Genomic DNA, 23,166 nt, shown 5'->3' with positions numbered 1-23,166 from the left:
CCCAGAAATGCTGAAAAGCTTCTTGCTTATTTATTGTCCTCTATTTGTTGGGTCATTTCAGATAGCATTTGGAAGACAAGGAAGTGAAATGTGGGACAAGTCTCCATTTTGCTCTGAAGTGATCCCCTCCCATTATTATAAAATGCTCATAAACTTACACACAGAAGTAGCTGTTTCTTCAAAATCCACTTTTGTGTCATTAATCATCTCAGCCCGGCAAAAATAGAGTTTCAAAGTTACATGCAAATAAAAGGTGATCACAGAGTTAATGACCTCTATTTCAGAGCTGAGGAGATACTGTGAAATCAAACTTCATATGCTATGACAGAAGTATGGGATTTTAGTCATGTCCTCACTCCACCTACTCAAGACTGGTAGCAATAGTTTAGAGTCATTTGTTACGGACTAATAGCCTGACCCATTATTTTCATGTTCCTGGAATTTGCGAAACAAACAATGTATAACCAATCCACAGTTTATGTCATTTTAATGGAAAGTTTTGGTAAATAACTTAGGGATTGCCTCTTCTTTTTCTTTAAAAATTCATTTGTAATTGCTACTAAGGAGACTATATATTCAGAGCAACTTGAATGTATGCTCCCAGGTTGCAACACTCATGCTTGGCCCACATGAACTCTTGTATACTTTGTTATAATTTTGGCTCAGCTTCTTCCTTTTAGGTTGACAAAGACAAGTTGTACATGATGTATTTGATGAATGATAACTTTCTCTTTGGGATTGCAGAAATTGCCACACACATACACACACACACACATTTTGTAAATGATTACAAAATGCCATTCTTCAAAAGCTGTCATTCTGAAAGCAGGTCTTTTCAAACGCTTGACATTTTAAAAAGTACAAATTGAATGATGAAACTGTTTTCAAACTAATATCAATATAGGCATTTGCTGAAAAGCAATTTGAGTGGTATGCTTGTAAAAAGTGAAGACGATGCAAATGTTGAAGACTTTTAGGAATCCTCTAGCAGCCCTGGAGCCTATAGGAGGTCTAGCATGGACCATAACTGTGTGAACAGGGAGTGTTATTCAAATCTGGACCAATCAATCCCAATCACTCTAAGACTCCAATCTGTGCTCATGGCCCCAAGAGGGGAAAAAAATCGTTATTCAACTGCCTTGTTATACAAATAACAAAACTGAGGTGAAGAGGTGGTAGATTACAATGCAATTGCTAGTTACATTGTTATCCTAGATAAGAGTAGTTCCTGATTCTTCCCCCAGGATACTTAGTGAGAAAATAGAGGACCTATGTGGACATCTTCCAGACAATCCAATCCAAGTTTTACTATCAAAACATTACAAATCCCATACCAAAAATAGAAGAATTCAAATGATCTTTAAAGTCCGCCACAGCGTGCAGTTCAGAGAATGAGAAACATTACCATGCTAAGGCTTAACATACTGAAAAGGAGATTCTGAGAAGAATGAATTTGTTTTATCCTCACAATAAAGATACAGGAAATTAATTTGTTTTAGAAAGAAATGCTGATAGACCTGAAGTAAACACTGCTATGGAACTGTGTAAAGTCCTGAAATTGATTATTTGCACCAAGCTGTATGTTAAGAATATAGATTGTACTACTGAATTCATTAGACAATTAATACAAAGATAAGATTATATTATTTTGGACACTATTTGCAGAATTGACATTTATAAGTTTCTGATAACTAAATAAATTTGAGTTAAAAACAAAAGAAATATGATTAAATGCATCTGAGTTAAAAGCAAAATAAATATAATACTATACAGTGAAATATGCTTATATAAATACACACTTGTGACAGATGATATCATACATAGACTAAAATATATTTCAGAATCATCGTTGGGGTTTTGTTTTGTTTTGGTTCAGTTTTTGGTGGGGTAGTGAGATAAAGTCACCAGAAAAAAAAATGTTAAGGAAATCACAAAGGAAATCCAAAATTAGGTTGCTAAGAAACCAACCGATTAGAGGAACAGGAAGTAATCCAATAGTGCAAACCTTACATCTTTCAATCAAAAGTTTCTGTATTATTCTTAGCCTGAATGCCCCAATTAGCTATGCAGTGAAAAATAAACATGACATTTAACAAACAAGGTCACGAGTGAGTGGTAGACTGAGAATCCCAATTTTTAACAACAACAAAGAAACCAAGTTTGCTTAGAAAAAGAAAACTTGAAAATAGATATACATAAAAATGTGAGGAAAAGTCTTATTTACATTGTTATTGGGGGTAGGAATGAGTTAGGTGCCAGTTAAGATTTTATTTCAAAATACGGACCAGGCCAGGTGTGGTGGCTCATGACTGTAATCCCAGCACTTTGAGATGCCAAGGTGGGCAGATCATGAGGTCAGGAGTTCAAGACCAGCCTGACCAACATGGTGAAACCCTATCTCTACTAAAACAAACAAACAAACAAAAAGTACAAAAAGTAGCTGGCTGTGTGGCATGCACCTGTAATCTCAGCTACTTGAGAGGCTGAGCCAGGAAAGAGAATCGTTTGAACCCAGGAGGTGGAGGTTGCAGTGAGCCGACATTGCACCACTGCACTCTAGCCTGGGCAACAGAGCAAGACTCCATCTCAAAGATAAATAAATAAATAAATAAATAAATAAATAAATAATAAGGACCTAGAATATGCAGAGCTTCGTAATGTGGATTATTTGAGTTTCTTCTACAAATTGCTAGCAAGATTAACGAAACTCAGCTAATTCAGTCAATTTAAGATACAAAGGATTTAAACAACAGATGGCTAGTTAAACTATATATACGTATAATATCTGTAAGCAGAGATTATACTTTCTTTTCAAGAGACTACCAATTATTCAATTTTAAGATGTCTATTAAGCTATGACACCAATTAAAAGTGTTTTAAAGAGGAAAAAAGCAATTATCTCCATAGATGTAGAAAGTTATTTGATTAAATTTGATATCAATTCTTGATGAAAACTCTTTTTTAAAAAAGTAACAGTTGCTATTTTAACATGGTAAGTATATATGTCAAACCAAGATATATATTCTAAAATAAAAGTTGGCAACATGCTTGTCATTATGTAATGGGAGCATTCCTGTTACATACGGAACATGGTAAGTAAACATTTTATCACCATTAACAGTGAAGAGCTTTGAAGAGCTTCCAGGAGTGTGCTCCAATGCAATTATACAAGAAAAGAAAAAAAAAAAAAAGCAAGCTCTGCTAGAATTTAAGTTCCTTTAGGGTCATGATTTGTCTCTAATTCAATACATATTTACTGACTTAATTTTCAAAGTAATAAATGAAGACAAAAATGGCAAAATCATCTGTATTTCAAAATTACTATGATCATTTATTTAAATACTCCAGAGATGCAACTAATAAGCAATTAGATCTAAGAGGGGATTCAATATGTTGACTGGTTACAAAGAGATAAATAATTCACAAAAAAACTTCCAGAATTTATATGAAGATGATTTTAAGACTCTTAAGGCAAGTGAAGAATATTTGAATAGATGGCATAACATACTTAATTTGAAGCTAGATGGAATTTGTAATTTTAAAGTAGCAATTAAAGCTGTTAATCAATAAATTTGATCTTTAACTATTAAAACTGAATGTATATTAAATATAATAAGTGAGAATAACAGGAGCAAGGATACATCCTGTCAATTATAAAATATTTCAGTTAAAAGAGTTTGTTTGTTAAATTTCAAGAATACATTCAGTAAAACAGAAAGTACAGAAATAGATTCAAATAAATATAAAGATATAGAATAAAATGAGATTTCTACCTCAAATCAATGAAAAAAAATGGATGAGTTAACAAACTGATGCAGAAAAATGGAGAATAATTAAAGTCAATTTACCATACTTCCAAAATAGAATGTTATAAACGATGATATATGAATGGCTGAAAACATAGGGAAATGTGTGAGAACTCAGAGCCATAACAAAATGAGAAAGTGAAGATGACTACATTGGTTTTAAAAGCTAACAAACATAAAGTCAAAAGACCAATGATAAACAGGGAAAATTGTAGTTTTTTGCACATGTAGCTTACACAGGATTAATTCCAGTTTTATATTTATAATCATACATATTCCTTGACATTATAAGAAAAGAAACAAATCCCATTTAGGAAAAAAAGGAGGGAAAGAATTTCAGAAAAATTTTACAGAAAATAAGAAAAATAAATGATATCTTTATAATATATAATAAATATTTAAACATTTTAATGCATTCACAATTTTAAAAATATATATTAAATAACAATGAGACAGCACTTTTAACCAAACAGACTGACAAAATGTTGATTATACAAGTGCTGGTAGACACCTGGAAAAACTTAGTCATCCAATATGGTAAGAGTATAAATTTTGCTTGGAAATTTGGCATTGTCTCTTTCAATTTAAACTACACACTCTCTTTGACTCATATTTTGCTTATAGGAATCTTCCTTGGATCACATGTCCTGTGTCAAAGGCTGAATGTTATTTAAGAGAAAGAACTCTCTTAATTTAAGCCACTCTAATGTAATTATGTATTTTAGTACAATAATATTGAAACACTAGGTCTTGTTCCTTAACCAAGCCAAGGCTCCTATACAAAGGACATATACCTAGGAGAGTGTTGAGCTTAGTCAGACAGAGGAGTGAAGTTGATTTGGCATTTTCTCACCTCCAAAGACTTTAGCAAACTCACTTATAGTGGTAAAAGTCATTCTCTATAAAACAGCTAGGAGGCAGAGATTGTCCTAGACATTACATACACATCCCTTCTAATCGTTCCATCTCTCATCAGGGTAGATAATCTTATCTGCATATTTAAAATAAGGGAATTAGCTTTTCATGAGTGGAAGATAAATGTTAGACCCGGTAGGAGAAGAGAGATGCTAACATAGTAGCACCTTCTGCGTATGAAGGGAGTGGTATTAGCATTCCAACAATAGCTGACCTCTCTTTCTGAGCCTCGAGAAAACTCAGTATCGCCTTATGTTAATCTCTAGGTCAATGCAATTAATTTCACCCTGAGAAAAACTGCTTTCTTTAAATTTATATAACTTAACACCACAAGCTAGAAGTCAGCAGAAGTTAAATTTCGATTTATAAAAGTATTCTTTTAATCATCCTGCAGTATAAAGAAAGAAGCTTAGAGGTTCCTTATACTGAAGCTAGACAGAAGAAACCCTTCCTGAATACAAGATTTGCTCAATGCAGTAGACTATTTATGTGAAGAAGATCGGATAATTCTTATTTATGAAAGTCTGGGTACCACTGAGGATATGTACAGCTGCAAAATCTTTAAACCCTTCAGACACTGGCTTCAGAAACAGGAACTTACAGCCTTATGTAAGAAGAAACAGAGGTGGAGAGTAGGTTCAGGACAAGTTAACAGATTGGTTTGATGATATTAGAGCTTCCAGTCAGCTTCTCTGTGAACTTCCTTCAAGGTTATAAAATGACTGCTAGCTAATAAGCATCATATGCTAAAAAAAAAAATGGAGCGGGTGGGGGAGATTTTAGATACGTGTTTTTTCTTAAGAATAAAGACAATTTCCCGGACATCTTCATAACACTTCCATTTATTCCCATTGACCAGGGTGGTGTTTCATGCCCATATCAAAATAATCTCTGGAATATCAAAATAATCTCTGGTCAAGATTCTGGAATTCCCACAGGTAGTTCACTTTAATCAATATAATATATGGGATTGAAGAGAAGCCCACAAAACACATATGGCCAAGCCTGAGCAACTAGTATCTGAAAATCTATCATTGCATCACATTTTTTTTTTCAATACAGAATAGCAAATAATGACTCCTCAAGACATTTTTTTAAATGTTTTATTTTTTCTATTTATTTCTCACATAATTTCTTGTGTAAAATTACTAAAATTGATGCATTTTCTTTTTTATTTTAGCACATTAAGTCTTATAAATATATCTTATAAAATTTCATAATTATTAAATTATTTTTCATTCTTATTTTTTTGCCAATAGGACCAAGATTTCTAGCATAATCCCAAAAGTAACTCTAATAGTTGAGACAATATCCTGGTCAGTAAATCTCTTCTTTAGTAAATAATAAAATATTACTAATTAGCTCTTTTATTCACTCTTTTGCAAATGAAGCTTTTGATTCAGGTGCTTCCACAGTCTCAGTTAATTTCAAAACCTCAGAACTGAAGAAGCCCACTAATTTAGGAAAAAAAAAATCTGTGGATTTATTTTATTTCTACTGATTGAAATATATTGGGTTTTAGAGGAAATGTCTTTTAGTTCCAAATTATGTATATTATGCAGCCTCTGTATGTATTTTCTGAGTGATTTAAATGAATTTGAATCAGCTCATTAGGTTCCAGACTGGCGCTGAACATAATGACTCATTCCTAAATTAATATTGTCTACCCTGAACTACTCCTGTCTAAATCACTTTAATCACTGAAAAGATTCATACTTTTCAAAAGGATGGCCACATTCAAATGAATTCTGCAACAGTTCATTAGGTAATGTCATTTATGTTCCCTGGGTCAGCAAATGTGTTTCTGCTTGACTGTAAAATGGACTGACTATGAGCAGATAAACAGGTACTTTGTATGCATTTGACGTTCATACATGCACAGAAGGGAAGTATTATGTTGGCATGAAGTGTTTCAATTTGGGACATTGCTATGTTTCAGATTCAGATTCAGCTTCCCTCCCCACCGCCCCCCGCCTTTTTTTTTTCTTTCTTAGCTTTGCAGCTGTGTAGTACACATGTTCCTGTCTTTCAGAAGCAGTTGAGGTGTCAAATCCTTTGTCACATCTCACTGACATTAGGCCATTAAAAAGGAGTTTCTTACAGTATTCTAGTAAGGCATAATATAAAGCAAACTCTTAGGAAGAGCATCATGTTTGACACTAAAATTCGATGGCACTCAAATGAAGCCTATTTCAGGAAGACCCTAGAGGCAACAGACATGATCACAGTCTTATGAAATAGTAGGTTAGCAGGTAAATAATCTCAGACTTTCTCCTGTGTCCCTTGAAGTTGTCGGCAATGACAAGAACAAAATGACAAACTGAATGTGCTTAGCATCTTAGCATATTGATGAGTTACCTTTGAAATCAACTCATCCAATAGTTCTGGAACGTGTATCGCAGAATACATGTCCGGCCAGTTCTACATGCATCCCCAGGGAAAGCATATTCTGCCTTATCCTAGGAGGTTCTCCTTCAAGTGAGAACCAAAAGGACTAGCAACTTAACTCACAGTTCCAGAAGTAAGATAAGAACTTTAACTGTAGCCTCAATAGTGAATTCACTGATTGACTAATCTATTAATTCATTCAAAAGCATTTAGTATGTAGAACATCGATGTGTTATTGAGTGCTCACTGTGAGCTAAATATAAAACAAGTATTTTTTAAATATTCCCTCTCACTTTCTCTTCATAATAATTCTATGAAGTGAGTATTAAGAGCCACTATTTTAAAGATAAAGGAATTTAGAGATGTCATATTGTAATTGTCAAACGGGTTCTTCCTGCCTGCTGCACAAACAAAACCAATTCACTGAGACCATGGTATTGCAGTAAATAAATAATTTAATTAACACAAGGCCAGCCATGCAGGAGAAGGAGTTATCACTGAACTCAATCTCCCCAAAGGCTCAGAGGTTAGGGTTTTTAAAGGATAGTTTGGGGAGCAGGAGACTAGGAAATAGTGGCTGCTGATTGGTTGAGGACGTAATCATAGAGATGTGGAAAACAGTCCTTGTGCACTGAGTCTGCCTCTGGATGGGGGGCCACAGGACTGGTTGGGTGATGAGTCGTAAATCTGGTTAGGGTCAGTCTGAAAAATAATAAAATGCTAATCTCAGGTTCTTAGTGGTGATGAGACCTGTAGGAACAATTGGAGAAGTCACAAATCTTGTGACCTCTGGCCACGTGACTCCTGAGTAGTAAGGGATTGTAAATACTATGCCTACATCTTGGCAGAATTCAGGCCCCTCCTATAATTATAATCTTGTTGTCTTTTATTAGTCATACAAAGACAATTTTACGACAAGGAGAGGATCAGTTTTAGGGAAAGACTATTACCATCCTTGCTTAAAAGTGAAACTAAAATAAATTGCTCCCATGGTTATCTTGGCCTATACCCAGGAATAAGCAAAGACAGCCAGCCTGTGAGGATAGAAGTAAGAAAGAGTCATCCATTCTAGATTTCTCTCACCATCATAATCTTTGCAAAGGCATTTTCAATTCCCTTCTTGGGTTTCAGCACATCTCAATCCCGAGGTGGGAGCTACAGAGATGGGAAAAGGCTGATGGTGCTCTAACTTTTTCTGCTGATGGAGAGTATAGCTGGGGTTGAGACTGGGCCTGGGGTGAAAAGAATGAAATCACTTTGCAGTTATCTGCATGTATTCAGGGTGCCTGGTTGGGGTCCTAAGGTTTATGTGATAAAGGTTAATATTGTTATTCACAGCTTTAGTACAGCACTTAAGTGAACAGTAGACCTCAGATTCCTCTCTTCTTAAGGTCTCAACATAACGTAAGGTTCCTGGGCCTGTCAGAAAGTGACATTTTTTAATTACCACAGGTCAGGAACCCTGTACAGGACAAAGTATTAGGCCATAAGACAAATAATGAGCCCCCAAATAAGGAGTGAGATTCTTAGCTTCGGGAGTCCATATGGAATTTACTTGAAGTCTTGAGGCATCCAGGTGAATAGCCTCAAGAACCAGCCAGATATAGAGTCACAAGCAAAGAGTCAAAAACAATGGACAAGGCTGGAATCTAATAACAGGTATAGTTTTAATTTGCATTTCTCTAATGATCAGTGATATTCAGCTTTTTTTCATATGCTTGATGGCCACATACATGTCTTCTTTTCAGAAGTGTTTGTTCATGTCCTTTGCCCACTTTTTAATGGGGTTGTTTTTCTCTTATAAATTTATTTAAGTTTCTTATAGATGCTGGATAATAAACCTTTGTTGGATGCATAGTTTGCAAAACTTTTCCCCCATTCTGTAGGATTTATGTTGACCCTGTTGACAATTTTTTTTTCTGTGCAGAAGCAATTAAGTTTAATTAGATTCCATTTGTCAATTTTTGCTTTTGTTGTGATTGCTTTTGTTGTCTATCATGAAAGTTTTGCCCATTCTGATGTCCAAGATGGTATTGGCTATGTTGTCTTCCAGGGTTATTATAGCGTTGAGTTTTACATTTAAGTCTTTAATTCATCTTGAGTTGATTTTTGTATATGGTGTAAGAAAAAGGGCTAACTTCAATCTTCTGCATATGGCTATCCAGTTATCCCAGCACCATTTATTGAATAGGGAGTCTTTTCCCCATTGCTTGTTTTTGTCATCTTTGTCAAAGATCAGATGGCTGTAGGTGAGAAACCATCTCACACCAGTCAGAATGGCTATTATTAAGAAGTCAAAAAATAACAGATGCTGGTGAGGTTGTAGAGAAAAAGGAATACTTATACATTGTTGGTGGGGGTGTAAATTAGTTCAACTACTATAGAAAGCAGTATGGCAATTCCTCAAAGAGTTAAAAGCAGAGCTACCATTCTCTCCAGCAATCCCATTCTAGGTATATCCCCATATGAATATAAACCATTCCACCATAAAAACACACGCCCATGAATTTTCATTGCAACACTATTCACAATAGCAAATACATGGATTCAACCTAAATGTCTATCAATGACAGATTGAATAAACAAAATGTGGTATGTATACACTATGGAATACTATGCAGCCATAAAAATGAATAGATCATGTCTTTTGTGGGAACATGGATGGAGCCGGATGCTATTATCCTTAGCAAATTAACACAGAAACAGAAAATCAAATATTACATGTTCTCACTTGTAAGTGGGAGCTAAATGATAAGAACTTATGAACACAAAGGAGGAAACAACAGACACTGGGTTTACTTGAGTGGGGAAAGTGGGAGGAGGGATAGGAGCAGAAAAGATAATTACTGGGTACTGGGCTTAATATCTGGGTGATACAATAATATGTACAACAAACCCCTGGGACATGTGTTTACATAAGTAACACATCTTCACACGTACCCTCAAATCTAAAATAAGAATTTTAAAAAGTCTTTATGACAAACAAATAATAAAATTACTTATGAAAAGTTAAAATAAAATTAACATATGTATTACAGTATTTTTCTGAAACATAATTTTTCTCTCTTCAGTTTTCCAGTTTTACAAAAGACAAATCATACTAGGACAAGTTTATTTGCAAAATAAGTTACTTGGTCTAATTACTTGGTCTAATTATTCACAGACAATGCAACCAGAATAATCATTTGCCATATAGGCTTGTTTAAACAGGCTTTGCTGGAACTTTTTCATAAGGAATCTCAGATTAAACCTTTCAAAAGCTTCCCAAGCCTAGCGAAGGATTTATCTGTGCCTGCAGATACCTGTATGAATTGGATGAATTCCTCTCTTCTTAAGGTCCCAACATAACTTAAGGTTCCTGGGCCTGTTAGAATTTTAATTACCACAGGTCAGGAACCCTGTACAGGACAAAGTATTAGGCCAGATTCCCCAAGGGGATGTTATTGGCCTTATAAGTCAACCTCAATTCCTCAAAGTAGTCTGAAAATATGTCATTCCAGTCAAAGCCTTGGTAAAATCACCAATCTAATTATATACTGTCACAAAGGAAACTAGATACTTATTGAACTTATACAAATAACTGTATTGCCATAAATAAAGAATACTTACAAATAGTTTCCAAGTTCTGGAGAAATTAAGTAGAGAGAAAGAAATGTAACTTACATTTTGCCCACAAGAGTAAAATTTACTCAATAGCTTAAAAGCCGTAAATATCTCAAAAATAAAGAAGCTTTTTGACTCTAAAAACAAAACAAAAACTATCAGCAATGTTTCAAGCAAAAAGTCATAAAAAGATTATTTCAGTCTTCTGTTAGTTCATTCCATGCAACTAACTCCTGTTCTATGTTCTTGATATTTATGAATGCATCAGCTCTCCATGAGAGTCCTGGAAGTTTGTTTTCTCTATTCCACTGACACAATTACTGAAGTTAACAGAAACCTGCATTCAGAAGTACCTGTTAAAGTCCTACAGCTGATTATAAAACCACGCTTTGAAAACGATCAAAGTAAACAAAGTTGTGGATGATGAAAGTCTTAGAACAGCCATTATTAATGATGCAATTTACACGGAAATTTTGTTATTTTTATGGTGTATAATAATTTAATGTAACAATCCTAATTATTACTGATAACATACACTAAGTCACATCAGAATTATGGGAGCCAGAACCAGGTGTGGTGGCACACCTCTGTAGTCCCAACTACTCAGGTGGCTGAGGTGGGAAGATTACTTGAGGCCAGGAGTTTGAGGCTGCACTGAGCCATAATCACACAAGTGTATTCATCTGGTGACAGCAAGACACTGTCTCTAAAAAGAAAAAGAAAATATAAACAAACAAACAAAAAACCAAAAACAGAATTATAGGAGTCTCACACAATTCTGGAATGCACACTAATAACATATTTATACAAATACAGCCCAAAGAAAACCAACCACCATTTCATAGTTGACAATGCTTCCTGCATGATTGTCACATACCAAATAAGCCAAATGTCTCTTTTGGACTTCAAGGAAGCTAGTATCTAAAAGGTTAATGATGTCAACAAGGGCTGCATTTATAACTTGAAATTTTGATTTTGGAAGGTTTATCAAATATTAAAAGTTTAAAACACTTGATATCACAAAGTAATATCACAATTCATCTAGTTGAAGTGATAACTTAAAATTTTCTTTTTTTTTTTTTTTTTTTTTTTTTTGAGACGGAGTCTCGCTCTGTCGCCCAGGCTGGAGTGCAGTGGCCGGATCTCAGCTCACTGCAAGCTCTGCCTCCCAGGTTCACGCCATTCTCCTGCCTCAGCCTCCCAAGTAGCTGGGACTACAGGCGCCCGCCACCTCGCCCGGCTAGTTTTTTGTATTTTTTTAGTAGAGACGGGGTTTCACCGTGTTAGCCAGGATGGTCTCGATCTCCTGACCTCGTGATCCGCCCGTCTCAGCCTCCCAAAGTAAAAGGCAAGAACCTTTTGTCTTCAATAGAGGAGGCTCAGCTTTCCAAACAAGACCAAATAAGACGACATGTGGCCAAGTAAACCTGTCTATTCTCTCTTTTCTCGTTTTTTCCTTGTTTTCCTACAATTTACTAGAGAGGCAAACAAAAATATTTCTTTATCTCTCAATATTAGACAACAATCTTGTTCAAAAGAGAAATGCAAATTCCACCTTTGCTTTAGTGTAATATTAATGTTAGACACAATTTCTAATAAAACCTTATAAACAAATCTATCCATTCTTAATCATTTTGACCATAAGGTAAGATTTTTATACAACTTCTATAACATTTTATGATTTTGTATTAAAGAGCAGATCAGTGCTCCAAGGAAACCATGTTATTTTGACATATAGGCCCAGATTCTGGTCCTGCAACAGTGTGCTTTTTATCTTAATATATAATTTATAGAAAAACTAACTCCCTTTAAGTTTTGGCCAACTTGCTCATGCCCACAAAACCTCGTTTAAAATACCAATTTTTCACAAATCTACTTTTTCTTTGGTTTTGTTCTACCATTCTTTTAACTTAGGACAATCCTTAAAAATCTCTAAATGAGACCAAATTACTTTCCCTTTAACAAAAACTATATCCCCATGCCTTCTTATAATCTTTTACCAAAACACATTCTATTTTCCTTATATACCTTGCATGTAAAACTATGTCCCTACCAGTCTCAATTACATATGTTACAATGTTAACTCTTAGCAACTTTTATTTTTTGTGACAAACCTAGTAAATAAGCAATTTTAACCATATATCAGATTGCAGATCCCAAGACAAGGACAGAACTGTAGACAATGTCTGACTTTTCCCAGCATAGTAAGATGTTTGGCTGACACCATATGTCCACAGGTCTTACCTAGAATCCAATGGCTATAAAACAGACAAGTCAAACAATTATCAAAAATGTCACAGAAGAATTTTTTGACCTTAAATCATCTAGCAAAGACAATACACAATATGCCTAATCCAAATGAAATGCCTAAATTTTGAGGACATAGATTTCTCTCACTACCACAATCTTCACAAAAGTGGTTTCAAAGTAACCTGCCTAACCCCTTAGAATGCATAAGGGGCAGAAATAAGATTTCACTTTGGGTCTGTCTAACATTAAAGCATTCTCATTTCTCTATCTTCCACTGTCTTCTTTTATGTCAAGACTAGAGATGGTGGAGTGGAAGGTTCAAGAGGTATGAAAACTATTACTTGTATTCAAGTTTTGTATTCAAAACTATTACTTGTATTATACTCAATACTTAATTGACTATATTTATGAAACAAATTACTCCAAAACATAGTGGCATAAAGCATCTATATTGTTATGATAACAGACTCTTTGTGACAAAAATTTGGACAAGACACGGTGGGGCCAGGTATTATCTGCTTTATAATGTCTGGGCTCTCAGGGGTGGGAAGACTCAATGCCTGGGGTATGACTTAATGGCTAGAGGCTAAAACCCTGTGTTAGGCCATTCTTGTGTCACTATAAATACCAGAGACCAGGTAATTTATAAAGAAAAGAGGCTTAATTAGCTCATGGTTTTGCAGGCTTTGCAGGAAGTATGGTGCTGGCATCCACTTGGATTCTGGCAAAGCCTCTGGGAGCTTTCAGTCATGGCAGAAGGTGAAGGAGGAACATTCATGTGACATGGTGAAAACAGGAGCAGGTGAGAGTTGGAGGGGAAGTGCACACTTCTAAATGACCAGATCTTTTGTGAACTCAGATTGAGAGCTCACTTACTACCAAGTTGATGGCCCAAGCCGTTCATGAGGGATTATCCAAATACCTCTCACCAGGTCCCACCACCAACATTGGGGATTGCATTTTAACCTGAGATCTGGATGGAGAAAAATATCCAAACTATATCAAACCCTTTTGGAATTGTCTGCATTACAAATTTGATGAATGATGCTGGCAATCTCTTAGGAGTTCAACTAGAGGTATCAGCTATGACATCCACCCATTGCCTTCCTATGTAGCCTGAAGTGCCTCCTAGTATAGTGGCTGTATTCCTCAAGTGAACATTCCAAAGAAAGTAGGAAGAGGATGAATTACCTTTCTGTGACCTACTCTCAAGAGTCAAAGTTTTATGTCTGCTCTGGTCACAAGTCTGCCTAGATTCCAGGTGAGAGAACAAAGACATACTTCTCAATAGGAGGAGAGTCAAAATTGCATTGAAAAGCATAAGGAATGGAAGACAGAATTAAGGCCATATTCAGTAAATGAAGTCTGCCACATTCTTCACTTGACTAAAATCCTGTAAAGAAGCCAGTAGATCGGAGAGCATAAGCTAAGCAAGTAACCAAAGGCTACAGATATCTCCATAGACTTCAGGAAGCAAAACCCCAAGTAACCTCTAGAATGGAATTCTAAGCAGCATGTTTAAACTGCTATTGATTTGAGCTAGTGGCTGGTGGCTGTTTTTCATGCAATCTTTTCTTTTAATCAGGAACTTAATTTTATTCTGTGTACCTCTGTGCATAGTGCAAAAGATCTCAAGTGATCCTAGGGCTCTTTAAGCAGAAAAGCTGTCAGTTTTTCTTTGTATTATGTAGAAGAAATGGTTTGAGGAAAGACACATAAGACAAAGCTGCACAGCAAAAGCCCATGTGTATTAGTCTGTTCTCACATGCTAATAAAGACACACCCAAGACAGGGTAATTTATAAAGGGAAGAGGTTTACTTGACTCACAGTTCCACATGGCTGAGAAGACCTCACAATCATGATGGAAGGCGAATAAAGAGCAAAGTCACGTCTTACATGGCAGCAGGCAAGGCTGCGTGTGCAGGGGAACTCCCCTTTATAAAACCATCAGATCTTGTGACTTACTATCATGAAAACAGCTTGAGAAAGACCCACCCCCATGATTCAATTACCTCCCACTGGGTCCTTCCCAAGCCACGTGGGAATTATTGGACCTACAATTCAAGATGAGATTTGAGTGGGGACACAGTCAAGCCATATCACCATGTGAACGTCTGAAATGCAAGTGCCATTGTAGAAAACATACAGCATTACCTTGAAGAAATGAATTCTGCTATGAACTTATTTTGTAATAACATTTTATTTTTTTCTTACAAAGGTTACAATTAATATGTGAAAAACATGGATATTTCTGTAATGTGACTCTAACTGCAGCTAATGCCTATTTTATTTTATTTTTTCCTTTTTCAGGAGTGATTAAAATGGAGAAATCTCTTTTCAACCTGCCACCACTACAAAATTTTGTATGCCATTTATTTTTCCACTCTGTCATCTGGAATGAGTGGCAAAATACAAAACTTCTATAGGAGTCAACAAGGTCATGTTAGTAAGGAAAGTGACTGGTGGAGAGGCAAGCTCTCTTTAAATGAGAAGTGTGCTAAGAAGGGAAGGGATAAATGTTAATATGGTGTGTGTGTATGTGTAAGAGATAGAGAGGGAAATTACCTAGAAGTGGAAAATGTTCTGCTAAAAGAATGCATTAATCATTGAACTTCAGATGTTTCCTGCCTTGTGGGAATATGATGTTTCCTGATCTATTGAAAGTTTTAAAGAAGATAGAAATATAGATTTTAACTTAAAACTCATACTAATTTTTGAATATTGATAACAAATTCACTTTCTCTAAAATACTCTGGCAGAGAATGGGATTCCTTCATATGCTGTTGTTCCATAGTATAATACTTTGGACAAAGCTCTAGTTCTCCTACTTTGTCCTCTTTTAGGAGTGACTACCACATTACATTGAAAGCTTTTATGTATAAATCAATATCTTGATTATAAAACGTCTTAAGGATGGCATTGTACATTATTTAATTCTGCATCATTGAAAACCAGCATAAAATACAGCACAAAATGTTTCTAATGAAAGCATTAAAAATGATACTTGAAGATTATTTCAAAGTTAGATGACTTGTACAGCTTAATTTAATCCCCAAAGACCAAGAAATGACCTTCACTTGAAAGTGTCTAGGGATAGCAAATCATATGAGGTAAACCTTCATTTCTTCATAACCCTTGTTGGCAACATAACATTTATTGGTCAACTGGTCAAATAAATCATTCTGGAAAAAATTGTATAAACACATTCTAATTTCAAACAGATTCAAACAAAAATATTTATACATGCTGATACATCAAAGTCTCTCTTTTGCTTCCTTACCCCCAACCCCTCTTTCAAGGACAACCATGATTCATATTTAGACATGTACATCTCAGCTTCTTCTTCTGCACATTCATGGACATGTATGTATGTATCACATTTACACAATACCCAAATGAATCCTTTTATGTATTGTTCTGAAATTGGCTTTTTAATGCCACTTAAAGTGTTGGATTGCTTTCTTTTCCAGTGTGTATCTTCTTATTGGAGATTGCACAGTATCTAATATGCCAACATATTCAGAAAATAATTGCATAGTGATAGATATTCAAGATGTCCTGGGAATTCCTCTTACAAATAAACTTGCAATAACAAACATTACACATGACGTTTATGCACATATGAACATGTGTATGTGATATGTTTCTAGATATGTGTTTTAAGAAGTAAATTCTTAAAAATAATAATTCATTAAATATTAAATTTATTTTACTAGTACAAATTAGTATCCCTTTTAAATATTTTTAAAGTTAATATTTATTATAAGTAAATTAGAATATCAGTTTTCTTGCATTCTTATCAACATTTTCAGTGCTTAAAATTTTTTCCAGCTTAATGAATGAGAACTGATAATTCATTATTGATTTATGTTTCTCTGGATGTTAGTGATTTTAGGTACTATTTTACATTTTTATTTGAAATATCTATTTTTCTTTTTATCAATTACCTGTTGATATTTGTCTAATTATCTGTGGGCTGTCTTATTTTTATTAGCTTTTGATAAATTATACATCTTAATCCATAATTTCATTTTTATTGGCACTTTCAAGCTTTATTGAAGTACAACTGACAAATAAAAATTATATATATTAAAGTGTACAAATATGATGTTTTAATATGTGTATACATTGTGAGATGATTGTAACAGTAAAGCAAATTAACATTTCCCTTCACCACACATAATTACCTTTTATGTGTGTGTGATGAGAATACTTAATATTTTATCTTAAGTGATACTTAAGATCTCTCTCTTAACAAATTTCAAATATCCAATAAATTATTAACTATAGTCATTATGCTGTACATTAGGTTTCCAGAACTTACTCAACTTATAACCAAAAGTTTGTAGGCTTTGACCATTTCTTCTTTTGCCCCAGTCTTTGACACCACTCTATTTCTATGAAGTTCATGTTTTTAGTTTCTATAAGTGAGATAATGTAATAAATGTCTCTGTGTCTAGTTTACTTCACTTAGAATAATGTCCTCCAGGTTTATTCATGTTGTCATAAATGACAGGATTTCCTACTTTTAAAGGTTGTATAATATTCCATTGTGTATATATATACAAACTTTCTTTAGCCATTTGTCTATCTACAGATACTTAGGTTATTTCCTTACCTTAGCTGTTGTGAATAATGCTGCAATGAACACAAGAGTGGCGTGAAACACCGTGCCTGGTCAATAGTTCTTTTTAATTTTTAGAGGAACCTCCATACCATTTTGCACAATGACTGTACAAATTTACATTCCCACCACAAGTATTTAAGGGTTACCTCTTCTCCTGGTCAAAACTTGTCATCTTTGAACTTTCTGATACAAGCCATTCTAACAGGTGTGAGGAGATAATCTAATTGTGGTTATAATTTGCATTTTCCTGATAATTAGTGATGTTAAGCACCTTCATGTATACCGGTGGGCGTTGTATATGTCTTTTATGGAAAAATGTCTATTCAGGTCTTTGATCATATTTTAATGATTACTTGTTTTTTATGCTATTGAATTACATGAATTCCTAATATAGATTGAAACCTTCTATCAGACATATAGTTTTTAAATATTTTATTTCATTCTGCAGGTTTCCTTTTTATTTTGTTGATTGTTTACTCTGATATGCAGAAACATTTTAGCTTAATATGGTATCCCACTTGTTTACTTTTGCTTTTGTTGTCTGTGCTTTCTGTGTCATACCAAACAAACAAACAAATAAACAAACAAAAAAACCCCATCATTGCCAAGACTAATGTCAAGGAGATTTTCCCCTATGCTTTCTTTAAGGAGTTTTATGGTTTCAGGTTCTCTTTGAAGAGTTTCCCCTCTTTAACCTCCTTGGTTAGATTTATGCCAACTATTTTACCTTTTTGATGCCATTGTAATTGTTTTTCTAATTATTTTTCAGACCATTTGTTATTAATGTATAGAAACACTGCGAATTTCATATATAAGTATTGTGTCCTGCAACTTTAGTGAATCTGTTTATTGATTGTAACAATTTTTTTTGAAGTTTTTTAGGTTCTATACATATAAAATCATGTAATCTGCAAACAGAGATAATTGTACTTCTTCCTTTCCAATTTGGATGTGTTTATTTATGTTTCTTGCTTAACAGCTCTGTCTAGAACTTCCAGTGCTGTGTTGAATAGGAATGGTGAGAGTGGACATCCTTGCCTTTCTCCTCATCTTAGAGAAAAAGCTTTCAGATTTTTACCATTGAATATGACATTTCCTGTGAGGTTGTCATATATTACCTTTATTGTGTTGAAGTTCATTTTTTCTACTCCTAATTTGTTGAGATATTTTATTATGAAAGATGTCGAATTTTGTCAAATGTTTTTTCTGCATCTGTTGAGATGATCATATGATTTTCATCCTTTATTCTACTAATGTAATATACCATATTTATTAATTTATATATTTTGAACCATATTATCCCAGGAACAAATGCCACTTGCTCATGGTGAGTGATCCTTTTAATGTGCTGTTAAATTTCTTTTGCTTGTCCAGTTGACCATAGAACAACATGAGTTTGAACTGTGTGGATCTACTTATATGTAGATTTTCTTCTCCCTCTGTCCTCACTGAGACAGCAAGACACCTATTTTTAAAGGCTGTGTAATATTCCATTGTGTGTGTGTGTGTGTGTGTGTGTATATATATATATATCACATTCCATTGTGTGTGTATATATATATCACATTCCATTGTGTGTGTGTGTGTATATATATATACCACCACCCCTGCCTCTTTCTTTTCTTCTTTCATCCAATCAATGTTAAGACAATGAGGATGAAGATTTTGTGATGATTTACTTTCACTTAATAGTAAATATGTTTTCTCTTTCTTAGATTTTCTTAATAATGCTTTTCTCTAGCTTAGTTTATTATAAGAATACAGTATTTAATATAAATATAATATACATAATATGTGTTAATTGACCTGTTATTGGTAAGACTTCTGATCAAGAGTTGGCTATTAATAGTTAACTTTTAGAGAAGTCAAAAGTTATACATAAATTTTCTACTGTGAGGGATATCAGCACTCCTAACTCTTTCATTGCTTAATAGTCGGCTATATTTTGTTGAAAGTTTTGCATACATTTTCTTACAGGGCCCTTGTATGACTTTGGTATTAAGGTAATGCTGGCCTTATAAAATAATTGTGAAAGTGTTCTTTCCTCTTCAATTTTTTGGAAGCATTTGAGAAAGATTTGTATTAATTTTTTTTGAATGTTCAGTTGTGTTCACCAGTGAAGCCATCAGGTTCTAAGATTTTCTATGTTGGGAAGTTTTAATATTATTATTACTGATACAATTTTTTTATTATCCATCAATTAAGAATTGATATTTCTTCACAATTTAGTCTTGGTAGGTTGTATATATCCAGGAATTTATCCATTTATTCTAGGTTATCCAATTTGTTGGTGCCTTATTCTTCATAGTGATCTCTTATGATCGTTTGTATTCCTGTGGAATCAGTTGTAATGTCTCCTCCATTTCTGATTTTGTCTATTCAGTCTTCTCTCATTTTTCTTTGTCATTCTACTTAAAGGTTTGTCAATTTTATCGTTTTAAAAAACAGTTCTTTTGTTGATCTTTTCCATTGATTTTCTACTTTTTATTTCTTTATTTCTGCTCTGAACTTTTCATTTACTTTCTTGTACTAACTTTGTGTTTTGTTTGTTCTTTTTCAAGTTGCTTGAAATATAAAGTTAGGTTGTATATTTTAGATTTTTTTTTCCTTATTGTAGGCATTTATCACTTTACTTTCCTTTTAGAACTGCTTTTCTAACCTCCCATAAGTTTCAGTATGTTGTTTCCATTTTCATTTGTCTGAAGATTTTTTAAAGTCCCATTTCATTTTATTTTGATCTATTGTTTGTTTAGGAGCATGCTATTTAGTTTCTGTTCATATGTGAATTTTCTAGTATTTATTTATTTTTCAATAATAGATTTCTGGAGTCATATAATTGTGTGATTGGAAACGATGCTGGAAATGATTTCGATCTTTCTAAATTTGTTAAGGATTGTTTTGTGTCCTAACATATGATCTCTCCTGGATAATGTTTCATGTGTGCTGGAGGAGAATGTATATTCTGCTACTATTGGATAAAATGTTATAGACATGTCTTTTAGGTTCATTTGGTCTAACACGTAGTTCAATTCCAATGTTTTCTGATTGATTTGTCTGATCTATCAATTGTGGAAAGCAGGGTATTGAAGTTTCCTACCAATACTATATTGTTGTCTATTTCTCCCATCAGATTAGATAATATCTGATTTACATATATAGGTGCTCTGATGCTGAATGCATATATATATTTAAATTTTTCTATCATCTTGATGAATTAACTCTTTTATCATTATGTAATGACCTTGTTCTTTGTCCCTTGTCATAGTTTTTGATTTAAAGTATATTTTCTCTGATCTAAGTATAGGTACCCCTGCTCTCTTTTGGTTTTCATTTGCATGGATTATTTGTTTATATCACTTCACTTTCAGTCTATATATGTTTGTAAAGCTGAAATTAGTGAGGTTATTAATTGGCCTAATTTCAATATTGTTTTGTCTCAAGGAATAGGGATGCCTGAAAAGAGGAAGAGACGTGAGGATTGGCCATTTGGTGGACCAGTCAGAACACAAACAACAGTTATCAATTCAGTTTGTCATTTTATCGTGGTTCATGGGACCCCAAAACAATTACAATAATAATGTCAAAGATCACTGATCACAGAGCACCATGAAAGATATAATAATGAAGAAGAGTTTGAAATACTGTGAGAATTGTCATCATGTGACACAGAGACAAGAAGTGAACACATGCTTTTGGAAAAATGGTACTGATAGACTTGCTCATGCAGGATTGCCACAAACCTTCAATTTTTGATTGTAAAGTGCAATAAGATGAGATATGCCTGTAATTATTGAGAAATAATTATGAAGAGATTATCTTCTAATGAATTGGTAAATTTTAATTATTTTCAATACGGTTTAATTAATTTTTATTTTAAATTTCTCCATTAATTTATTGAGAGGAAATAGAAATATATTCTGTGTTAAACTTTTAAGTGTTCAAATCATGTTGTTAGGGTAAAAAAGTAAATTCAGTTCTGGAGCACTTCACTTTCAGGTAAATTATGTCGATAGCTATACAAATTAGGATTAATGGAATAAAATTCCAGAGAGCAGAGAATCATTCAGGGGTGAACTGAGGATGCCGGAAGTTTTTATTCTGGCAGTATGTACTAATTTTTAGTGTAGGTTAGAGCCTGAGAACTGTGACTCATTCTAGGAAGAGGAATCTTCCTGGAGAAAGAGCAACCAGCAGATCTTTCACAAGTTATACAAAGCTAGAATGAGAAAGAGCAAGAGTGGGGAGATCCCCTGTATTGCTGTGCACCCACTTACAAATTACTTTGTTGTGACGGGCCCGGCGCGGGAGGGAGCGAAGCAGCGCAGGCAGCGAGCGAGATGCAGCACCGAGGCTTCCCCCTTCTCACCCTCCTCGCCCTGCTGGCGCTCACCTCTACAGAGGCCAAAAAGAAAGACAAGGTGAAGAAGGGCCGCCCATGGGGCGAGTGTGTGGAGTGGGCCTGGGGGCCCTGCACCCCCCGCAGCAAGGATTGAGGCGTGGGTTTCCGCGAGGGCACCTGCGGGGCCCAGACCCAGCGCATCCGGTGCAGGGTGCCCTGCAACTGGAAGAAGGAGTTTGGAGCCGACTGCAAGTACAAGTTTGAGAACTGGGGTGCATGTGATGGGGGTACAGGCACCAAAGTCCGCCAACGCACCGTGAAGAAGGCGCGTTACAATGCTCAGTGCCAGGAGACCATCCGCGTCACCAAGCCCTGCACCCCCAAGACCAAAGCCAAGGCCAAAGCCAAGAAAGGGAAGGGAAAGGACTAGAGGCCAAGCCTGGATGCCAAGGAGCCCCTGGTGTTACATGGGGCCTGGCCCACGCCCTCCCTCTTCCAGGCCAGAGATATGACCCACCAGTGCCTTCTGTCTGCTTGTTAGCTTTAATCAATCATTTCTTGCCTTGTCCCTCTCACTCTCCAGCCCCACCCCTAAGTGCCCAAAGTGGGGAGCGACAAGGGATTCTGGGAAGCTTTAGCTTCCCCCAAAGCAATGTGAGTCCCAGAGCCCGCTTTTGTTCTTCCCCACAATTCCATTACTAAGAAACACATCAAATAAACTGACTTTTTTTTCGCTCCCCCATCCCCCCAAAAAATTACTTTGTTGTAAGGTTGGAAACTTTGAATGTCAGAGTAAATTTTGTAGGAGTGTCCTGGTGGTTATTAAAAAAAAAGTTTTTTCATGGGGAATAGGCCAGCTAGTGGGTGAAACTCAGGTTTGGCTCTGCAGAAAGCTTCATTCTAGAAAGCAGAGCAAACCAGAGGTAAGATGACTTTACTGAAATCATAATCGAATTTGGATTGAGGTCAACACCCTCACATTTTCTCTGCCTAACAGAGATAAGAATTAACTCTGTCTGGTTGAGGATTACACAATCTGGAGTATCTATGGTTATTTTTACACAATCCAAACACAAAACTTGCAAAATACCAAGACTATATGACCAATAATAATTTTTAAGAAATTGATATTAGAACAAGAACTTGAATGTTGGCATGAACAGAACTGGACTTTAGGATAATTATGATAACTATATTAATGAAATAGTTTAAAAAAGCAATAAAGACATAAAATAAT

The 23,166-nt window shown here is 34.9% G+C and overlaps 1 long non-coding RNA gene and 1 pseudogene across 2 annotated transcripts in view; one reads left to right on the top strand and one right to left on the bottom strand.

The window, feature by feature from the left end:
* The window catches only part of LOC126946609 (uncharacterized), a 500,082-nt gene that overhangs the window by 419,252 nt on the left and 57,664 nt on the right, over nucleotides 1–23,166 (bottom strand). The window lies entirely within an intron of this gene.
* Nucleotides 21,884–22,631, top strand: LOC126946597 (midkine-like; annotated as a pseudogene). The gene has a single exon (XR_007722713.1). The product of XR_007722713.1 is annotated as a midkine-like (transcript).

Source organism: Macaca thibetana, chromosome 2 (genome assembly GCF_024542745.1).
Source record: "Macaca thibetana thibetana isolate TM-01 chromosome 2, ASM2454274v1, whole genome shotgun sequence".
NCBI classification, from domain to species: Eukaryota; Metazoa; Chordata; class Mammalia; order Primates; family Cercopithecidae; genus Macaca; species Macaca thibetana.
This window is presented reverse-complemented; position numbering and strand designations above follow the sequence as displayed.